At 34.4% G+C, this 20,352-nt stretch overlaps 1 protein-coding gene across 1 annotated transcript in view; it reads right to left on the minus strand.

The window, feature by feature from the left end:
- The window catches only part of LOC133191967 (microsomal glutathione S-transferase 1-like), a 190,902-nt gene that overhangs the window by 44,566 nt on the left and 125,984 nt on the right, over window positions 1–20,352 (minus strand). The window lies entirely within an intron of this gene.

The raw sequence follows: 20,352 nt of genomic DNA on the forward strand, positions 1-20,352 counted from the left end.
CATACAATTCATATTTTAAAATCTGTTCACAGAAGTCCAGTGTACGAAGGTCGTTCAATAAATAATGCAAACAGTTAAACAGCTAAAAAAAAAAAAAAAAAGGCATGAGAGGCAGTTTTTTCTCTCTCATATTTTTAATCCCTCTATGTATTCCCTGTTAATCTTTACACATGTCTGAAGTTTTTGTACCCATGACCAGAAAACCTCAGAGTACTCATCTTTAGGAATGCTCAAATGACATCGATGGATAGCAATCCTCATGCATGACATACCTGAAATTGTAAAGTCTTCCTTTGGTAATTTTCTTGCGTGTTTGAAAAAAAAGATTTCACAATGACTGAGATCAAGCAAATGCAGGGGATGGCTAAGCTCTGTAAACCTTCCTTTCTTCAAAATGTTCCTTTACACCTCAATGCTTATTTGCAGCAGCGTTGTCAGGTACAGGAAAATTACCCTGGTGACCGGTATTAGGACGCTCCTAAGTGAAATTTTAGTATAAAAGTTCCAATTGATGGTCATTTCTTTGGGTGTATGTACATGTATTGCTGAACCTCTTCAGTAAAAAGAAAACCCTTATAAGACTTGTTTAGAGCCGTTACTTCTATTTGCAAAAATAGGACGACAGCTTTCTCTCTGATTTCAAGTTTTATTTTTGATCTTCCTTTTGGGCTATAAAAAGTGAAGCCATTTTTCGTCATACAACACCCAAATTAATCACACCTTCTTTTATTAAAATGTTTATTTTTTAATAGACCTTTGGCACATATAACGCTTGTTTTCTCTCAGGCATCAGGCTCCGGGGCCATAAAACTTAGACGAGCTCACTTTTGATCTCAGTCTAACTTTTACCGAAAGGAATCAATTGATAGTGGAAAAGTGAGACTGAGATCAAAAGTGAGCTCGTCTAAGTTTTATGGCCCCGGAACCTGTAATAAAAAAGGCACCCATCTGATTGAAATATTTTTAGATTTAGAACCACAGGCACTTGTTTCGTATATGGGTCACCCCCTTCTTTTTCTATCCACAAGGTACCTAACTCAATTTCAGGCACCCCCGCTTCAAGCTCGTATTTTATTAATATATCAATCATTAACCTACTTTAAAATGACATCGTTCGCTTCAAGAGACTTTTTTATTGTCAAATAAATCGTTTCAGACGTCTCTGGTCGAGCTTCTTTATTGTAAACCACTCATTTATTCCTCGAAAATTACCTCGATACATATTAAGACTTTAGATGGGATACAAACTTCCTGTTGGGTTATAAATGTAGGGTATAACCAGAGACTTCAGAGTATTCTATTCCGAGGACTTTGGTTTTATCCAGAGCATACTCAACATAAAAGATACCGTAAACATTTGAATGTACACAACTTTTTTATCAAAATTTACAAGTAAGCATTTTCCTAAGTCAAGGGTTTCTGATCTACTCCGCTCCACATCTTTCTGTGGATCAGAAACCTTCGCCTTGAGAAGATGACAAGTAAGTGACAATAAAACAATAAGTCTTGATATGGGATGAGTTAAGACTTGGAAATATCAAAATAATGTCGATATGGGATGAGTTAAGACTTGGAAATATCCCTGAACTTGCAATCAAATATAAGCGACACCATATGAAAGAGCATAAAATTCCTTATCAAATGAGTGTTTGAAATACGAATTTCCTTGTAAAATTGACTGAGATATGACCATTTAAAGCGATTCACCATATTTCTCTTAACTATCATTTAGCCAGTATATATATAAGAGACGACTATGACGTCACAATGTCAAATTACATTGTTGTGAACAACTTCCACTAAACACCAAAAAGTCATATTGGCATCGACTTTCGAACGGTTCTCGGTGTTTGATCACTCTCTTTAAAACTCTTTTCCGCATTGGATAAACCATATTTCAACACCCTTTAGCCTAAATAACGTCAATAAAAAGGTACAATCTTCACTTTCTATCTATCGCTTTATATGAGATACGCTAACTTATCTCAATTATCTCAGCATGGCGGACATCAATACACGAATCTTTCATCTCAAGCACCAAGATCCACATGACCTTACAAGATACTTACCGTTTTTGTCTGCTGGGAGCTTAAGTCTGTAACAGTCCGATATTTCCAGATACCCTTCGCATTTGCGTTACTAAGGCACTCTGGACGGGTTGGAGCTCAAAAAAACAATATCCCTGAACTTTCACTCAAATATAAGTGACAACATCTGAAAGAGCGTAAAATTCCCAGTCACACGAGTGTTTGAAATACGAATTTCCTTGTAAAATTGACTGAGATATGACCATTTAAAGCAATTCACCACATTCCTCTTAGTTACCATTCAGACAATAAATCTATGAGACAACTATGACGTCACAATGTCAAATTCCATTCTTGTGATCAACTTCCACTTACACCAATAAGTCATTTTGGCATCGATTTTCGAGCGGTTTTCAGTGTTTCACTTTAAAACTCTAAATTTCAACACTCTTTAGCCTAAATAACGTCAATATAGAGGTACAATCTTCACCTTCTACCTATCGCTTTTTACGAGAGATGCTTAATTTCACTTATCACAACTATCTCAGCGGACATCATTACACAAATCTTTCATATCAAACACCAAGATCCACATGACCTCACATGATACTTACCAAATTTATCTGCTCCGAGCTTTAGTCTGTACACAGTCTAATATTTCCAGATACCCTTCGCAATTACTAAGGCACTATGAACGGGTTGGAGCTTACAGACATAATATCTCTGACCTCTTACTCAAATCTATGACAGCATCTGAAAGAGCATAAAATTCCGTGTCAAATGAATGTTTGAAATAAAACAATCCTTGAAAATTGACCGAGATATGACAATTTAAAGAAATTCACCATATTCCTCTTAGTTACCAATCAGCCCGTATATCTAAGAGACAACTATGACGTTACATTGCCAAATATCATTGTTGTGATACAATTTCCATTAAGAACCAAAAAGTCATTTTGGCATCGATTTTCGAGCGGTTTTCACTGTTTCACTCTGTTTAAAACTATTTTCCCCATTGGACAAACCAAATTTCAACACCATTGTGGCTTAAATAAAGTCAATACAGAGGCACAATCTGCACCTTCTAACTATCGCCCTATAAGAGAGGTACGCTCTCTAATCTGAATTATCTCAGCATGGCCGAGACATCATTACACAAATCTTTCATTTGAAACACAAAGCTCCACATGCACCTTACATCCGAGCTTTAGTCTGTACACAGTCAAATATTTCCAGACACTCTTCGCATATACGTTAGGGTAGCCCGTGTGGCGCAGTGGTTAGAGCGTGTGCTCTAGAGACGCAGCGTAAGGAGTTGATCCTTACGTCGCGGATTTGAATCCACTGCGGGACGTTGAAACCGGTCCTTCGGATGAGATCGTATAATCCGAGGTCCCGTGTTGCAGTAGATCCTGGCACAAAAAGGATCCCTCACTGCTCAATGAGTGTCGAGTAGAGGTCAAAATTTGCTGCCCTCCACCGGCAAGTGGTGGCGTCTCTATACGAGTGAAAAATTCTCGAAACGGACATTAAACATATACGTTACTAAGGCATTCTGGAAGGGTTGGAGCTTACAAACATAATATCCTGACCTCAAACTCGTATATAAGTGACAGCATCTGAAAGAGCGTAAAATTCCCTATCAAATGAGCCTTTGAAATACAAAATACTTTGAAAAATGACTGAGAAATGACCATTTTAAGTAATTCACTAAATTCCTCTTAGATACCATTCAGTTCGTATATCTAAGAGACGACTATGACGTTACATTGCCAAATTTCATTGTTGTGATACAATTTCCATTAAGAACCAAAAAGTCATTTTTGCATCGATTTTCGAGCGGTTTTCAGTGTTTTACTCTGTTTAAAACTATTTTCCGCATTGGGTAAATCATATTTCAACACCATTATGACCTAAATAATGGCAATACATAGGCACACAATCTGCACCTTCTAACTATCGCCTTATGCGAGAGGTACGCTCACTTATCTCAATTATCTCAGCATGGCGGACATCGTTACACAAATCTTTTATCTCATGCACCAAGCTCCACATTCAACCTACACGATACTTACCGTTTTTGTCTGCTCCGAGCTTTAGTCTGTATAAAGTCCAATAATTCCAGACACACTTCGCATATACGTTACTAAGGCACTATGGACAGGTAAGAGCTTATAAGCAAACTATCCTTGACCTCGCACTCAAATGTAAGTGACAGCATCTAAATCTCAGCTCAAAATCCCTGTCAAATGAGTGTCTGAAATACAAAATTCCCTAAAAAATGACTGAGATATTTAAAGTAATTCACCCATATTCCTCTTCGTTAACATTAAGCCCAAATATCTAAGAGACAACTATGACACAATATCAAATTCCATTCTTGTGATCAACTTCCATTCAACACCAATAAGTCATTTTGGCAGCCATTTTTGAGCGGTTTTCAGTGTTTTACTCTGTTTAAAACTCTTTTCCACCATCTGTTAGATATACGGGTTGAATGGTAACTAAGAGGAATATGGTGAATTAATTTAAATGGTCATATCTCCGTCATTTTTCTAGGAATTTTGTATTTCAAACACTCATACGACAGTGAATTTTACGCTTTTACAAATGCTGTCACGTATTTCAGTGCGAGGTCAGAAAAATTATATTTGTAAACTCCAACCTGTCCAGAGTGTCTTAGTAACGTTTATTATACCTCAGTATTTTTATTCTATACAACACGTTATCTGATTGGTTCTTGACAGACTCGTGACAGGGCCATAAAGATTATATTTCCCTTTCGTTGTCATGCATTTTATCATATTCAACCTCTTCGGAAACCTCGTGAAATTTTTCCCGCGATATTTATCGTTTGTTGAACGAAAACTTCCGAGAGCAATTGACGTCACAATTTTCAATAGTATAGAAAGGTTTCATCTACCAAGCAGTGACGCAATTAGCAATCTTCTTTTCAATAAGTATCAAAGAAATTGAGGATAATTTATATCTGTTAAGTATCGAAAGTGACTTCTAGCAAAATATTTCAATGACTTAAAAAAACAAACTGAAAGTGAATTTTAGAGCAGTTCGAAAGTTTCTGTTTATTTTGAAGAGCTTAGATTATTTCAGTATAATAAATAATTTATTGCGTGAATGTTCATATTTCCCTCACGGTCATACAATAAATGTATAATATGCGAAGGGTGTCTGGAAATATTTGACCGTGTAAAGACTAAAGCTTTGAGCAGACAAAACGCTAAGTATCATGTAAGATGCATCCGCTCATTAGGGATGCTATAACCACCCCACGATTTTTTGGGGTCGCCATCTGGGCAACAAGGTCTACTATCTGTTTTAGCAGATCTGCCATGTTGGCCAAAATCTGCCCCATCTGGGCTACCAACAGAACTATTCATGTCCATAATATGAGTCTTTACAAAAGTAAGCAAAATTATCAATATACAATAATATATCCGCAAGGATTGTTGCAGATTAGAAAATCGATTTTTTTTTTTTGGTCGTCTGCTAACAACGTCTGCTTTAAATAGGCTAGGATTACCGGAAGCCAGGGAGAATACATTGTTATATTTATGAAATAGAATTATGAATTTTATGGCCCCTGGGACAGGGGTTCCGGCGTTAGAACAGGGCTCTGTTGAATTTACATGTATAGTGAATATGCATTAATTTATTTCTTTGAAAATCTTATTTTCTGTCCCCGGGTATTTATCAGATAAAATAATTGCATGTTTATAATGAGCAATGATGCTTCTTTCAAAATTCTGAATTTCATGACCCCCTTGATCAGGGGTTCTGGTGTTAGGGTGGGGCCGAATTCAATATATGGTGAAAATTCCTCATATAAAATCATGAATTTCTTTTTTATATGATTTATATTTTTATGATTTGGGAAAAGCCAATTTCAAAGTATAATGTCAAATTTATACAGCAGTAAAGTCTAGAGTGTTTACCACGATGAAAAAAAATACGAAAGAATAAAAATAAACACCGTGCACCTGAAAAAAATGTCTCGAATATTGTTTGACTCACATTATATAATACATGTAAATACAGCATCGTCGACCAAAGCGCCTATCATGATATGGATAACGAAAAATTAATGCAGTGTGTAGCATTTTTTTGTGACATTCCTATTAAGAGTGCATATGTTCTCAATAAATAATCCATATTAAAGCGACTTAGAGATAAGTTTCTAGAAACATTATTGAATTTTAAAAAAAATAAGAGTAAAAGAAACCATATGAAAAGAAAAGAGGTTTATACCAGTCATGAAGTGTATAATTGTGATTTACAATAGAAAACTCTTGCTATGAAAAAAATAGATATATTACAGTATGTATACAGAAAATCTTGAAGAAATTGATTTGCCAATTGAATTGAAGTTTTGACCAGGTAGGGATTATAGCTTCTTAGAGATTGCCTAATTCAAAAATTTTAACCAGGTTTCTTATCCTGAGGAAACAGGTCAAATGCAACATCCCTGAAGCATACCTGCTAATAAGTTAAGAAAATATCAACCCAATACAAGTTTTCTTACTTGGTAACTTTAAAACCTTCCACATAAATCGAACGATAGCAGGAAAAATATGATAGTGAACGCATAATTCATTTATCGCCAAATAAAAAGTTAAATATAATCAAAGCACATGATTTACTCTTGAAAGTTGAACTTTTCAATTATTGAAAGGATTTTTAAAAATTGGTTTTAATATGGAAATTATTCTTTTAACTTTATTACAAAAATATTCAGTTTATATTCGTACGAAAGTAAGTACTTAATTCATTAATTTCACACCATATTTTTACTGCAAGGTGTGCAAAGATACTTGGGGGTTCCAAATCATCAAGCATTTAATTGTATTCTAGAGATTCGGGTGGTATGCATTTGGTAAACCTTCAACCCCTCTAGTCCAGGCACGTAATATCAGGGAGAGGGGCAGGCCCCTAGCCCCCTCCTTTTTCCATCATAACCTTCTACTGTTGAAAATGTTCATTGAAAGGCTGGTTGCCCCCTCCCCCACTTTTTCTTGCAGTATAGTAAAATCAGTGTTATGTGGTGATGTATGAATAACATTTGGTTGTGAAAAAAGTTGAAATTTATCTCTCCCCCCCCCTCACCCCCCCCCCCCCAACGAAATAGGATTTTTGAGTATAGACAATTCATTTTTATTTTGCTTTCCAATTTTTTCTGATAAGTTGTCTTTTTTCTGCCCCCCCCCCTTTTTATTCTAAAAACGATACTAAGTGCTTGTAGATAGCAATGAACCTCTATCAGTATTAAGTTAAAATAATTAGTCTTCAGAGATGTACATTAACATGAAGGCTGATGAAACCTTCAACTTAGAACTCGTAAATGATTAGTAATCCTTTTCAAGCATATTTTCTACAAAATTTCGAATAAAAATGAATTATTATGTGGTGTTTATATTTCTTCAGCGGATACAAATAAATGTATGTGATTGTCAGGTTAAGCAAATCTGAGAAAATATGTTCACACAGACCAACAAGTATACAAAAATCACCCGCGGCGCAGCGATTTTATATGTCCGACTTGATAGCCAAAAGAGATTAAAAATAGTTCTAAAGAGAGAGAGAGGGGGGGGGGGGGCAAGGGTCTTAACGGTCACCTGAGTATAATGTAACGATCCATGGATTAGAAACAAAATAAGCTGATAAATAAAGCTATCTTGTCCAAAAGCAAGAGAAATAAGATGATCAGGGATCAGCAAAATATTCATTTAGTACTCATTAACAAATAAAGTTGATCTATTTATTTGCCTGTATTCCCCCCCCCCCCGCCATTTGACACTCATCCTCATGTGAACTAAACAAAACAATAGTTCTAGAGTACTATTAGTTAACACATTTCATTCCCCCTAACATTGACCTGTCTTAGTCTTTAAAGATGATTTAATGTACAAAGATACAGTATTTTTGTCCCGTTTCATTTATCTATTATTTAAAAGTATACCTGACCATTAAAAACTATAAAAGTACTTAAGTATAAAATACAGTAAAACACGCTTATAACGAAGTGACGAACAATTTTGCTTTGTTATAAGCATAATATGTTATATCCGTTAAGTGTTCGAAATATTTTAAAGTCAAGGGGAATGAAAATCGATCACTTCGCTGTAAGCGTCAATTCGTTATAAGCGTGTTTTACTGTATTATAAAAATTCTTGTATAATTCTGTTATTCAATTGACCTTTTAAGCTACATTATTTACAGTGATTAACTAACATAGGTGAATAGCAAGGGAGAGTAATTTCTTTCAGTAGAAGTTAATAAATTGACCAAAGGGTACAGAATTTCAAACTCTGATAAAACACTCTTGCCTATTACAACTTTATACACTCTGTTTGCCTCCTATATTCCCAGGACCAGAGAAGAAGATTTTCAAAGAAATAATCCATTTTCACTATAGATTCAATATAGCCCCACCCTAATACCAAAGTCCCTGACCCAGGGGACAAGATATTCACAATTTTGGAAGAGGCACCCTTTCTCATCATGCACTTAGTATGTTTCCCTTAATGACAATGGACAGAAAGAAGATTTTAAAAGAATTAATACATTTCTACTATATGTTCAAAAAACCTCATCCTATCACCAAAATCTCTGACCCGGGGTTATTAATTTCAAAGTTTCTGAAAAGATATTCTTGTATATCATAACCATATAATTTGTTTTTCTGTTAAAATCCAGGGGGCAGAGAGGAAGATTTAAAAAAAAAAAAAATTAAGCATTTCCACTATATACTAGTATATAATAGACCCACCCCCACATGGACCTTGAGTCAAAAATTTGGAAGAGGCATTCTTGATCATCATAACCATACACCTAGTTTATCTGCTTTATATACAGGGAGAGAGAAGACGAGTTTTAAAGAATTTATGCATTTTCTCTATTTAATCATTATATCCATACCCTAATTCCAGAACCCCTGACTCTGGGGCCATGAATTTCACAATTCTGATAATGGGCCCAATGCTTAATATTAAAATCATGCCAACAGTTTGACTGCTTGATGTCCAGGAGTAAAGAAGAAGATTTTAAAAGATAGCACTAATTTTGATGGTTTTAGCCCCAGCCCCACCCCTCAGGCCCTCAGGGGGGGGGGGCAGGGATCATGAAATTCACAATTTTTGTACCCTTCACCGATTGATGCTATATGCCAAAATTGGTTGAAATTGGTTCAGTGGTTCAAGAGAAGAAGCTGAAAATGTTCAAAAGTTTACGACCGAGGGACAACAACGGACGAAAACAGATAGCAACTGGTCATCTGAGTGACTCAGGTGACCAAAAAAAAAATCATGATCAAGACTTCAAATCTTTAATCCATGAAGTATATACGTAGAAACCCCCCAACAAGGAGGTTCTCACTGTTGAATGACATTGTTTTAATTACATGTGCATTGTACATGTAGTTAGATGATTTTGTTTTGTTTTTTACGGAGAGGATCATACTGATAACTGCAAACACCTTTTGTAGAACTTCAAGAAGCACGTCTAAAAACATAACTTCTTTTAATATTTTTGGAGCTAGAGATTGACAAGGTCAGAATATAAATTGAAATAATATTATCTTAAAAGGTAATATGTATAGTTGAACTATCAAATATGTCATAAAACTATTCATCCCTAAGTAAAATCTACAATCCCTTGAATGTAAACTGAATTTTAAGAGTTTTGTTTAAAAAAAGTAGGTCATGGTGGAGAGGTTACACTGTCCTTGGATGACAGTATATAGATAACCCATTCCTGGGATGTTGGTTTTTAAATCCAACATAATCGGACCTACAAGGAAAATAGTTCACTTAGAGATATATATACATATGTAGTTGTGAAGTCACAAGTAAACTTTATATTTGACCTATAAATTGCATTCTTCTGTATACCCTTATTGAGAAAAATTATTAAATGAGTATAAAAGAACTATTGACTGAAAAAAGTAATTGGTTTTCTTGTAAAGAAAAAAAGGGAAATTACGTAAGAAATCATGGTCAATGTCATTTTTATTGAATTTATTTTTAGTAAAAATAAAACGAAAGTAGATCGAGTTTAAAGAAAGATTGAGTTGTTAAAAGAGAAGTAACTCAATGTTCTATAATTATAAGGATGATATGTAATGAAACATGAACTTATGATCAAAGCTAGTATAAACTTTTAGATTTAGAGTAGGAGGTTAAAAAAATATATTGAACGAAATACATTTTATAAAGTAAACTAGTAGTTTTAGTGTTCGGTGTTTTTTAGGAAGATCATTTTGTGACATAATACATGATAAAATGTACAAGTGTCAAACTACTAAAACATGATGGGAATTCTGCCACAGTGCCTGTGTGCGATATACATACATCATATCTTTATCCTGAATAATAATTGGATTTAACTCATTTAAGTTAAATCGGTTTATCAAAGCTAAATAGTAAAAATGACATTTTCACGGGTTTGCCCTAGTTCACCAGCGGGCATTAGTCATTCTCTATCCAGAGTTGTCTTCCGTTACGCTCTTGCTTGTTTTTAAAAGATTTTCCCCTTTTATATTTCCTTTACAAAATTAACTCCATTTTATGGCCTAATCCTAGCCCGAAGAGGGTCATGAATGAATGAATTTTGAATTCACACAACATTCGGATTCTTCAGTGTCAATATAATATTGATTTATCCTTACAATTATGGAGAATATTTTTCTCTCTCTGAATAATAAAGTAAAACTGATCACATTTTGAGTCCCAACATTACCCATTGATTTGGTCTCCGGCGTGGCGCAGTGGTTATGTCATGTAAATTTTGAATTTACCGGGTAGCAGTAAATACAAAATTTACAACATGACAAAACTTGTAAATTTTGTATTTACTTCCACCCGGTAAATTAAAAATTTACAACATGACAGTTAGAGCGTTTGCTCTAGAGTCCCGGTGTTTAGGAGTTCATCCTCACGTCGCTGGTTCGAATCCCATTGCTGGACGTGGAGACCTATCATTCGGATGAGACTGTATACACTGAGGTCCCATGTCGCAGTAGGTGCTGGCATGAAAAAGATCCCTCACTGTTAAATGGCCCTAAATGCCGAGTATAGGTCTTAATTTGCAGCCCTCTACCGGGAAAAGGGTGGCGTCTCCATATGAAGGAAAAAAATCTCGAGAGGGACATTAAACAACAAAAAAAGTAACCAAAAAAATTTGATTTAAACAAATTTGAATTTGCACTACCTGCTTGCACATTAATATGACTAATCCTGGCTAACCAGTTCCTGAGAAAATGAATTTAAAGATTTTTCATCCCTTTTTGTTCAACCTTTCCCCTCAGGCTCACGATTTGTATGCTACTAGAGGATTCTTGCATATTAAAATCACTAATCAGGGTTTTATTATTCTTGAGAATGAGATTTTTGTCCTTTATATTACAAACTTTGATCATTAATTGTGGCCCCACCCCTACACAATGTTGGGAAACTTTCATTGAAATGAGTTTCATCTTTATAGACCTAGTGGTTCTTGAAAAGATTTTTTTATGTACTTTTGTTTCTTATATTATTACCCCCTTTCATTTCAAAAAAGAGCAACTTTTTAAAAGTATCTTTTATATTTCAGTGAGATCTCCCTGTTATTGTTTTACGTGTTTTAGAAGTTGGACCTCCCTATTAGCGATAAAGATTGTGATTAGAGTTTTATTTTGGTCATTAATAAATGTAGATATTAAGTAATCATGTTTTATATTTAAATATTAATAAAGATCTCACTGTCTTTCAGACGTTTCTTGCTCATTAGTCTCTTTATGTTTGAAATCATTACAATATTCATCAAAGCACTACTAGATCTTTTTTGGGAGTAAAAATTAATGAAGGTGTGGTCCAAAATCGAACTTACATTTACATGTATTTTATTGTATATACCAAAGAATAAATGGAGAGCACATACAAAGTTTTTCTATCTGTTGGAACGACCTAAATCAAGCTAAAAGAGTTCCTGAATAAAGGGATCCGGAGCCCCTATCTTTCAGTTGGAACATAACTTCATTTCTATTATAAATTCTGTCGAAGATTATGCCAAGCGTTGGGCGAAATATGAAAGAGAGGACCTGCAATGAACAATTTGGCAGAATGTTTTACACGTAACTATTTTAGAAAAATAAAAACATATTAGAAACTGAAAAGGCAATATGTGAACCATCAATCTTTCAGTTTTCACTAAATCGGACGTAATAAAATAATTAAAAAGACTTCATGAACAACATTTTATGGTTTCAGCAGACAAGGCTATAACAATATCGTCTCTGTTTGTAGGTATCATTGTTGTAACTGTATTTTAGAAGAACTTGGTTTTAATTCTATATCTGAAAATCCAACATTAAACTCAGTTGTGTTTCTAAAGAAACACACCATCGCTCTAACAGACAACGCGCCGTCACGCAAACGCAACTTTACACAACACGCCGTCGCGCTAACACACAACGCGCCGTTACGCTTTCGCAACTATACACAACACGCCTTAACGCTAACGCTACTTTACACATCACACTGTCTCGCTAACACGCAGTACATTTTGTAAAGTTGTGTTAGCGCGACGGCTTGTTGTGTAAAGTTGCGTTAGCGTGACGGCGTGTTGTGTGTTCGCGCGACGTGCTAGCGCGTTGTCACTTTGCGCCGGGTGTAATGACGAAAAGTAACCCCCGTAGAATATGACCCTCTGGTCAATATTCTACGTAGAAAAATTATCCACTTTTTGTACAAATTATGGCCTTGTGGTCATTTTTCTGGATGTGGATTGTGGAAAAAAGACCCTGTAGAATAATGACCATGTGTCATTTTTTGATACAAAAAAAAACTGCACGGTTTTGGTAGGAAAATTTTTGTTAGGCAAATACATATGGGTTAAATCACGCAACCTCATGATATGAAGTGTTCATTTCTAAAAGCTATATAGTTTAAACGACAGAATTAAAAAGTTATACTATACTTTACATTAATAATACAAGATGTTTTATCCCGATTAAAGGAAAACTTAACAAGGCTATCACTATTAGAGCAAAAATACAATTACGAACATTCTTTGATTTGTTTTATCACATTTAATAAAATAAGTTTCCATAGTAGTAATTAATGTAAAAAACCAATAACATTTTCTTAGTAAGAAAGAGGAAACATATAAATAAACTAAATGTGCCTTAACGGCATGAATGCCTCCGCATGCAGCCAAAATTTCAAATGCCATAATAAGTTTTAAATTTGTATTCGAAGTTGACCAGTATTTTCTGGTAAAATACCTGCACATGCAATTTCAACCTTATACATACATCCCTACAAAAGTTAGATAGCGGAAACTAAAAAAATTCTGATTTTTTCTCAAGAGGGATAACTCTGTCAAAATTCATTGGACCATGACCAAATTTGAATTTGACCAGTATTTTCTAGTAAAATACCTGCATATGCATTTTCAATCTTATACATACATTCCTAAAAAAGTTAAAGAGCGGCAACTGAGATTTTTCATTTTTTTTTTTATAAGTTCAAGAAGATGACTCTGTCAAAAATCATCGGACCATGACCAAATTCGAACTTGGCCTGCGTATTCCTATTACGTATCCATGTTAAATTTGAGTTGAATGTGTGCAACTGTTGCAGAGATAACGAACATAGGAACTCCCCATGTAAATTTGTAGATGACGAAATGATAATCTACATAGGTCTACCCCTCTATACTATAAAATCAACAAGGCCTGCAGCTACCCGCCATGTTGACTTTTGCCTGGGACCTATTACCGACTCACTTTAAGGGTTGCTTGTGTCAGTGGTGCTGTTCATCAGCATTGGGTACTGTAGTCTATTGAAATATAATAATTGCAAGCGACAATCCAGCAGCATTCCGCCGTGTTATCGCGTTTATTGACATTTATCTGACATACTCCGAATATCACATTGATACTTACGCGGCGAATTCAAAAACATTCAGCATACATCTTGTTTATGAAAATGACACATCAGTTGTATGTTTGCAATTTGATAAAATTAGAACTAAAGTAATCATGCATTACTCTGACTTGGTTATTAAATCCAAATGTTAAACTCATCTATATATCAATATCTCTAAGTATATGACAGGGGACGAAGGGGTTGGGTGGCAAATTTTCTTTTTAGAGTTACATTATTTATTTTCAGGCCAGTGAAAGACAGATTTTTATTTCCAACATGATCAGGGACAGATTATTTATTTTCTTCTTCACTGAAAATAAAGATTGACGAACAAAATAAATAAATAAATAATAAAGTAAAAAAAAAAAAAAGTGAAGGAAAACCGCCAAACTTTAAAAGTCTATTTCGTGAAGGGGGAGGAGAGCGGTGGGGTAGTACCACCAGACAAGGACATATTATTCATTTTCTTGACAATTATTTTCAACATTTTCGAGGACACATTATTTATCACCAAAATCTTCCAGCTGCCCCCCCCCCCCCCCCAATAAATACTGGTTATTCTTGTAAATTTCTACACAATGTTTGCAACTTTTTTAATTTGTTCCAAACACACACATGGTGAATATTAGGGGCACTGCACCATTTTGTGATAAAATTCATCATTTTCAAAAGCTCGTATTATATAATTCTATTCACTAATAATCTTAAATTAGCCTACCAAATGTATTTGAAGAAATGATTAAAATGTCAGAATTATTTCATTGAGATGGCTTAATCGAAATAATTATAATAAATGTTTAGGAAACGTATATTACGAAAGCCTATTAGGATCAAACTACGGTAAAAAAAAAAATTAAAAAGGCGTTATAACGCCTTTTCAAAAGGCGTTATAACGCGAAAAAAGGCGTAATAACGCCTTTTGAAAAGGCGTTATAACGCGGAAAAAGGCGTAATAACGCAAATAAAGGCGTAATAACGCCTTTCCAAAAGGCGTTATAACGCGAAAAAAGGCGTTATTACGCCTTTCCAAAAGGCGTTATTACGCCTTTCTAAAAGGCGTTATAACGCCTTTTTAAAAGGCGTTATTACGCCTTTCCAAAAGGCGTTATTACGCCTTTCCAAAAGGCGTTATTACGCCTTTCTAAAAGGCGTTATTACGCCTTTCCAAAAGGCGTTATTACGCCTTTCCAAAAGGCGTTATTACGCCTTTCCAAAAGGCGTTATTACGCCTTTTAAAAGGCGTTATTACGCCTTTTTAAAAGGCATTAATACGCCTTTCAAAAAGGCGTTATTATGCCTTTTGAAGGGCCATTATGATGTCTTTGACAGTTCCGTGCTTTTAAAGTGGGGGGGGGGGGTCCCATAACATTGACAAGCAAACAAAAAAACAAGACCCCCCCCCCCCCCCCCCCGAAAAAAATAAACTGCCTAAACTTGAGGGGAAACTTTTTCTAATTTTTCGGTAAAACTTTTTTTAAATGCAATGACTTGCCCGAGTTTAACTAACTGCAACAAAATGTTAAGGGACCAAGCAATGAATTTATGATTTTTTATATTTAAACTATAGCAAGATTATTCTCCCAAAAAGTCGGGTGCCCCCCCCCCCCTCACATTCGTACTACCGGCCTGTTTGAAAAGGAGTTGTATCCAAAAATGGAAAGGCGTTATTTTAAAATAGTAAATATATGAAAGATTGAACCAAAGCCATCTTTATTTATGCAATATTTAGATTATAGTTTTAATATTATAAATTATATTATAAATTATAGAATTTTTTATATTCCTGCACATCTCCCAGACAGTTGTTTGCATTTTGCATGCATATTAAGAGAAGTCAACACTCTACTTTTGAAAATCCAGGATATATATAGGCAGAACCAGCTTTGGGCTTTGCTAGCCACGTATTAAAAATTCATGTCAAATTTGAAATATTTTTCTCTCCTCTTGGTAAAAAACAGGCAAAGTATTTGCAAAGGTATAATGAGCAATTAGCCTTCAACAAAATTTCTGAAATCCATACACCTTGGTAGAAGCGTCTGGCATCAGAGAAGGACTACGTTGGTTTAACACTGAAAATATTTTACACATTTAAAAATCTTTTTTCCTAGAAATCTAATTATAATCAGTCCCCAGGGTGGGCTAAGTAAGTCATGTATTGAAAAAAAAGAGGCATAAAAACGCCTTTTTAAAAGGCGTAATAACGCCATTTCAAAAAGCGTAATAACGCCTTTTAGAAAGGCGTAATAACGCCTTTTGGAAAGGCGTTATAACGCCTTTTTAAAAGGCGTAATAACGCCTTTTGGAAAGGCGTTATAACGCCTTTTTAAAAGGCGTAATAACGCCTTTTGGAAAGGCGTAATAGCACCTTTTGGAAAGGCGTAATAACGCCTTTTGGAAAGGCGTAATTACGCCTTTATTTGCGTTATTACGCCTTTTTCCGCGTTATAACGCCTTTTCAAAAGGCGTTATTACGCCTTTTTTCGCGTTATAACGCCTTTTGAAAAGGCGTTATAACGCCTTTTAAATTTTTTTTACCGTAGCTTGATCCTAATAGGCTTTCGTAGTATATCGATATTCGGCATGTACCATGATAAACTGGATGTCAGCAACAGCCTTTCCTTTTGGGGCTCTTGTTATGTTATATGATATCTCATGTTTAAAATTTATATATTCATATCTGATGTAGTTCATACACATAGAATATTCTTCATGACCAGAAGCAGACAATGCAGTTAGGGAAAGAGATGGGGGGGGGGGGGGGGGGTATAGAATTTTTTTCTATAATGATGGTTAAGAAATGTATAAATAATTCATAAACAAGAATTCTTTTATACCTTCTAATCTATAGTTTTAAACATGTATCTCTGGGGTTGGAATGCAAATTCAGTGGAGGGGGGGGGGGTAAGAATAATACAAGTATAAGGGTTTATAGTATTAAAACAGTCAATTTGTTATTAAGACAAGTTCTTATTCTGTGTTAGGTTAGCCAAAATGACCGAAGAAAATAATTAATATTACGGAATCGATTGTCGATGTAAGTATATTTATAAAGGCTGACAAAACTTTGAAACTTTGAAACTTTTATTTTCACTAAAGCCCCCACATGTTGTATGTTAGTACAATAAGAGTTTAACAATTGAACAAATCAACACTTGAACAGTTAACATAATGAAATCCAAACAGATTTTTGATATGGACAGTACTGACGGTTGTATAAAAAAATCGTTTCATGTTTACATTGTAGGAAGTTCAGGCATGAAATAATTTAAGAACAGTTTTACAAAACTTAGCTAAACCTATTAGTTCATATATATCAGAAGTATTCATCAAATCATAAAAAGATATTGTGTTTGGATTTGTGTAAATATTGCTAGGTATAAATTTCTGTCTTTCATTCTTAAAAAAAAAAGGACACTTAAATAAGTAATGAAACTCATCACCAAGTTCACTGTTATTGCAGAGGTTACAATGTCTCACAGATCTATCAATACTATAAAATCTACCAGCTTCAATTGGCAAGTTATGACTGACACAATGAAATTTACATAAATATAATCTAAGATCATTTGGTAACATGTTTAGATAATTTTCAAAACCAAAATCACACTTGTACATTCTATAATCAAGGCATTGTGGAGAATTTAATACATTTACATTCCAGTCTTGGATAAAACTATCTCTTAATGTATTCTTAACCAACACACCAATTTTGCATGATTTATCAACATACTAAGCATTCCACATTAGATCCAAATTACAATCATGTAAAATATTCTTAATTTTCATGAGCCATTTTGAATGGTAAAAACCTTTTGAGCTAAATTGATACAAAACTGAGTACAATGTGAAGGAAATTTTCTCATTTTTACCACACAAAATCCTGTGCCAGAAACCAGCCATTCTAGACTTTACTAATATACTAAGTGGTATTCTACCCAGCTCTCCATAAACAATACAATGAGGAGTAGTGTTTTTAACTTTCAAATTTTTTTTTACAAAATTCCATATGAAAGGATTCTAAAATGCTGCAGTTTTCAAAACCCCATACTTCTACACCATACAACAAAATAGGTACAACCATGGTGTCAAAAAGTTGCAGTTGCATATCAATAGGTAAATTTAATTTCCTGGATTTTCTAAGAACAATATACATAGCTTTTCTGGCGTGTTGTACCAGATGTGACTTTGCGTCATTAAAAGTACCTTTACTAGAAAAAAATTATTCCAAGATATTGAAAATTTCTAACAATTTCTAGTCTATCACCATTATAAGTAAAATGTAAATTATCAGTGTTTATGTTAGAGCGAGAAAAAATAACAATCAAATACCAAAAGTAATCTTAGAACGAGTTGTCGAAAATTGGCTACTTCCGGCCGAGATCAGCTGGATGTCAGAGAAATGTCAATAAACGAAATAATACGGCGGAATGCTGCTGGATTGTCGCTTGGAATTATTTTATTTCAATAAATTACAGTATCCAATGCTGATGAACAGTCCCACTGACACAAGAAACCCTTAAAGTAAGTCGGTATTAGGTCCCAGGCGAAAGCCAACATGGCAGGTAGTTGCAGGCCTTCTTGATTTTATAGTATAGAGGGGTAGACCTATGTAGACTATCATTTCGCCATCTACAAACTTACATGGGGAGCGCCTATGCCCTCTACCGGGAAGTGGTGGCGTCTCCATATGAAGAAAAAATTCTCAATAGGGACGTTAAACAACAAAAAAAGCAAAAAAAAACTTTGATTTGAACAAATTTGAATTTGCACTACTTAATATAACTAATCATGGCTAACCAGTTCCTGAGAAAATGATTTTAAAGATTTTTTATCCCTTTTTGTGGTTCAACCTTTCCCCTCAGGCTCACGATTTGTATGCTACTAGAGGATTCTTGCGTATTTAAATGACTAATCAGGGTTTTCTTGTTCTTGAGAATGAGATTATTTTCCTATAAGTTATAAACTTTGATCACTAATTGTGGCCCCACCTACACAATGTTAGGAAACTCTCATTGAAATGAGTTTCATTTTTTCAGGCACAGTGGTTCTTAAGACTTAAAAAAGATTTTTTTTATGCACTTTTATTTCTTATATTATTATCTCCCCCTTTCATTTAAAAAAAGAGCAACTTTTTTTGAAAAAAAAGTATCTTTTATATTTCAGTGAGATCTCCCTGATATTGTTTTACGTGTTTTAGAAGTTGACTAGTTATGAATGAAACCAGGCAACCTTCCATCATTTTAGACGTATATTGATCCTGGTTTCTAACGTAATCATGTTTTACTTAAATTTTATGGAGATCTCTTGTATATAGGTTTTCTCATTAGTCACTACATTTGTCTTGGACCCCCCTATTAGCGATAAAGATTAATTGTGATTAGAGTTTTATTTTGGTCATTAATAAATGTAGATATTAAGTAATCGTGTTTTATATTTAAATATTAATTAAGATCCCACTGCCTTTCAGATGTTTCTTGCTCATTAGTCTCTTTGTTTGAAATCATTACAATATTCATCAAAGCACTACTAGTTTTTTTTGGGGAATAAAAATTAATGAAGGTGTGGTCCTAGATCGGACTAACATTTACATGTATTTTATTGTACATGTCAAAAAATAAATGGAGAGCACATACATAGTTTTTTCTGGTAGTTGGAACAACCTAAATCAAGCTAAAAGAGTTCCTGAATACAGGGACCCAGAGCCCCTATCTTTCAGTTGGAACATAATTTCATTTCTATTATAAATTCTGTCGAAGATTATGCCAAACGTTGGGCGAAATATGAAAGGGAGGACCTGAACACTTCGACAGAATGAATTAACTATTTTAGAAATATAAAAACGTATAAGAAAGTGAAAAGGAAATGTATGAACCATCGATCCTTCTGTTTTCACTAAATCGGAGGTTGTAAAATAATTAGAAAGACTTCATGAAAAATATTTTATGGTTTCAGCAGACAAGGTTGTAACAATATTGTCTCTGTTTGTAAGTATCATTATTGTAACTGAAGAATTTGGTTTTAATTCTATATCTGAAAATCCAACATTAAACTCACAGTTTCCTTTCTAAAGAAACACACCATCGCGCTAACACAAAACACGCCGTCACGCAAACACAACTTTACACAATATGCAACAAATAAAAATGTAGTCTTCTTTTTTTCTTTAGACGTCATAAGAAAGGTTAACCTTTTGGAACCCTACCCAAATAAATTTGCGTGAAAAAAAATGGAAGATTGATAAGAATATTCGATCTCGTAATATTTGAGATTTTCTATGAATAAAGTATCAAACTTCTTCTCATAAAAATATAGGGAAGATTATATTTGTGGAAAAAATAAACACAAAGAACTAAATCAATATGCTTCTGACCTTCGATATCAGGGGAACAAAAAGTGATTAGCTC

Source organism: Saccostrea echinata, unplaced genomic scaffold (genome assembly GCF_033153115.1).
Source record: "Saccostrea echinata isolate AGI-Se365-2 ecotype Australia unplaced genomic scaffold, CSIRO_AGI_Sech_v1 ptg000025l, whole genome shotgun sequence".
Taxonomy (NCBI): Eukaryota; Metazoa; Mollusca; class Bivalvia; order Ostreida; family Ostreidae; genus Saccostrea; species Saccostrea echinata.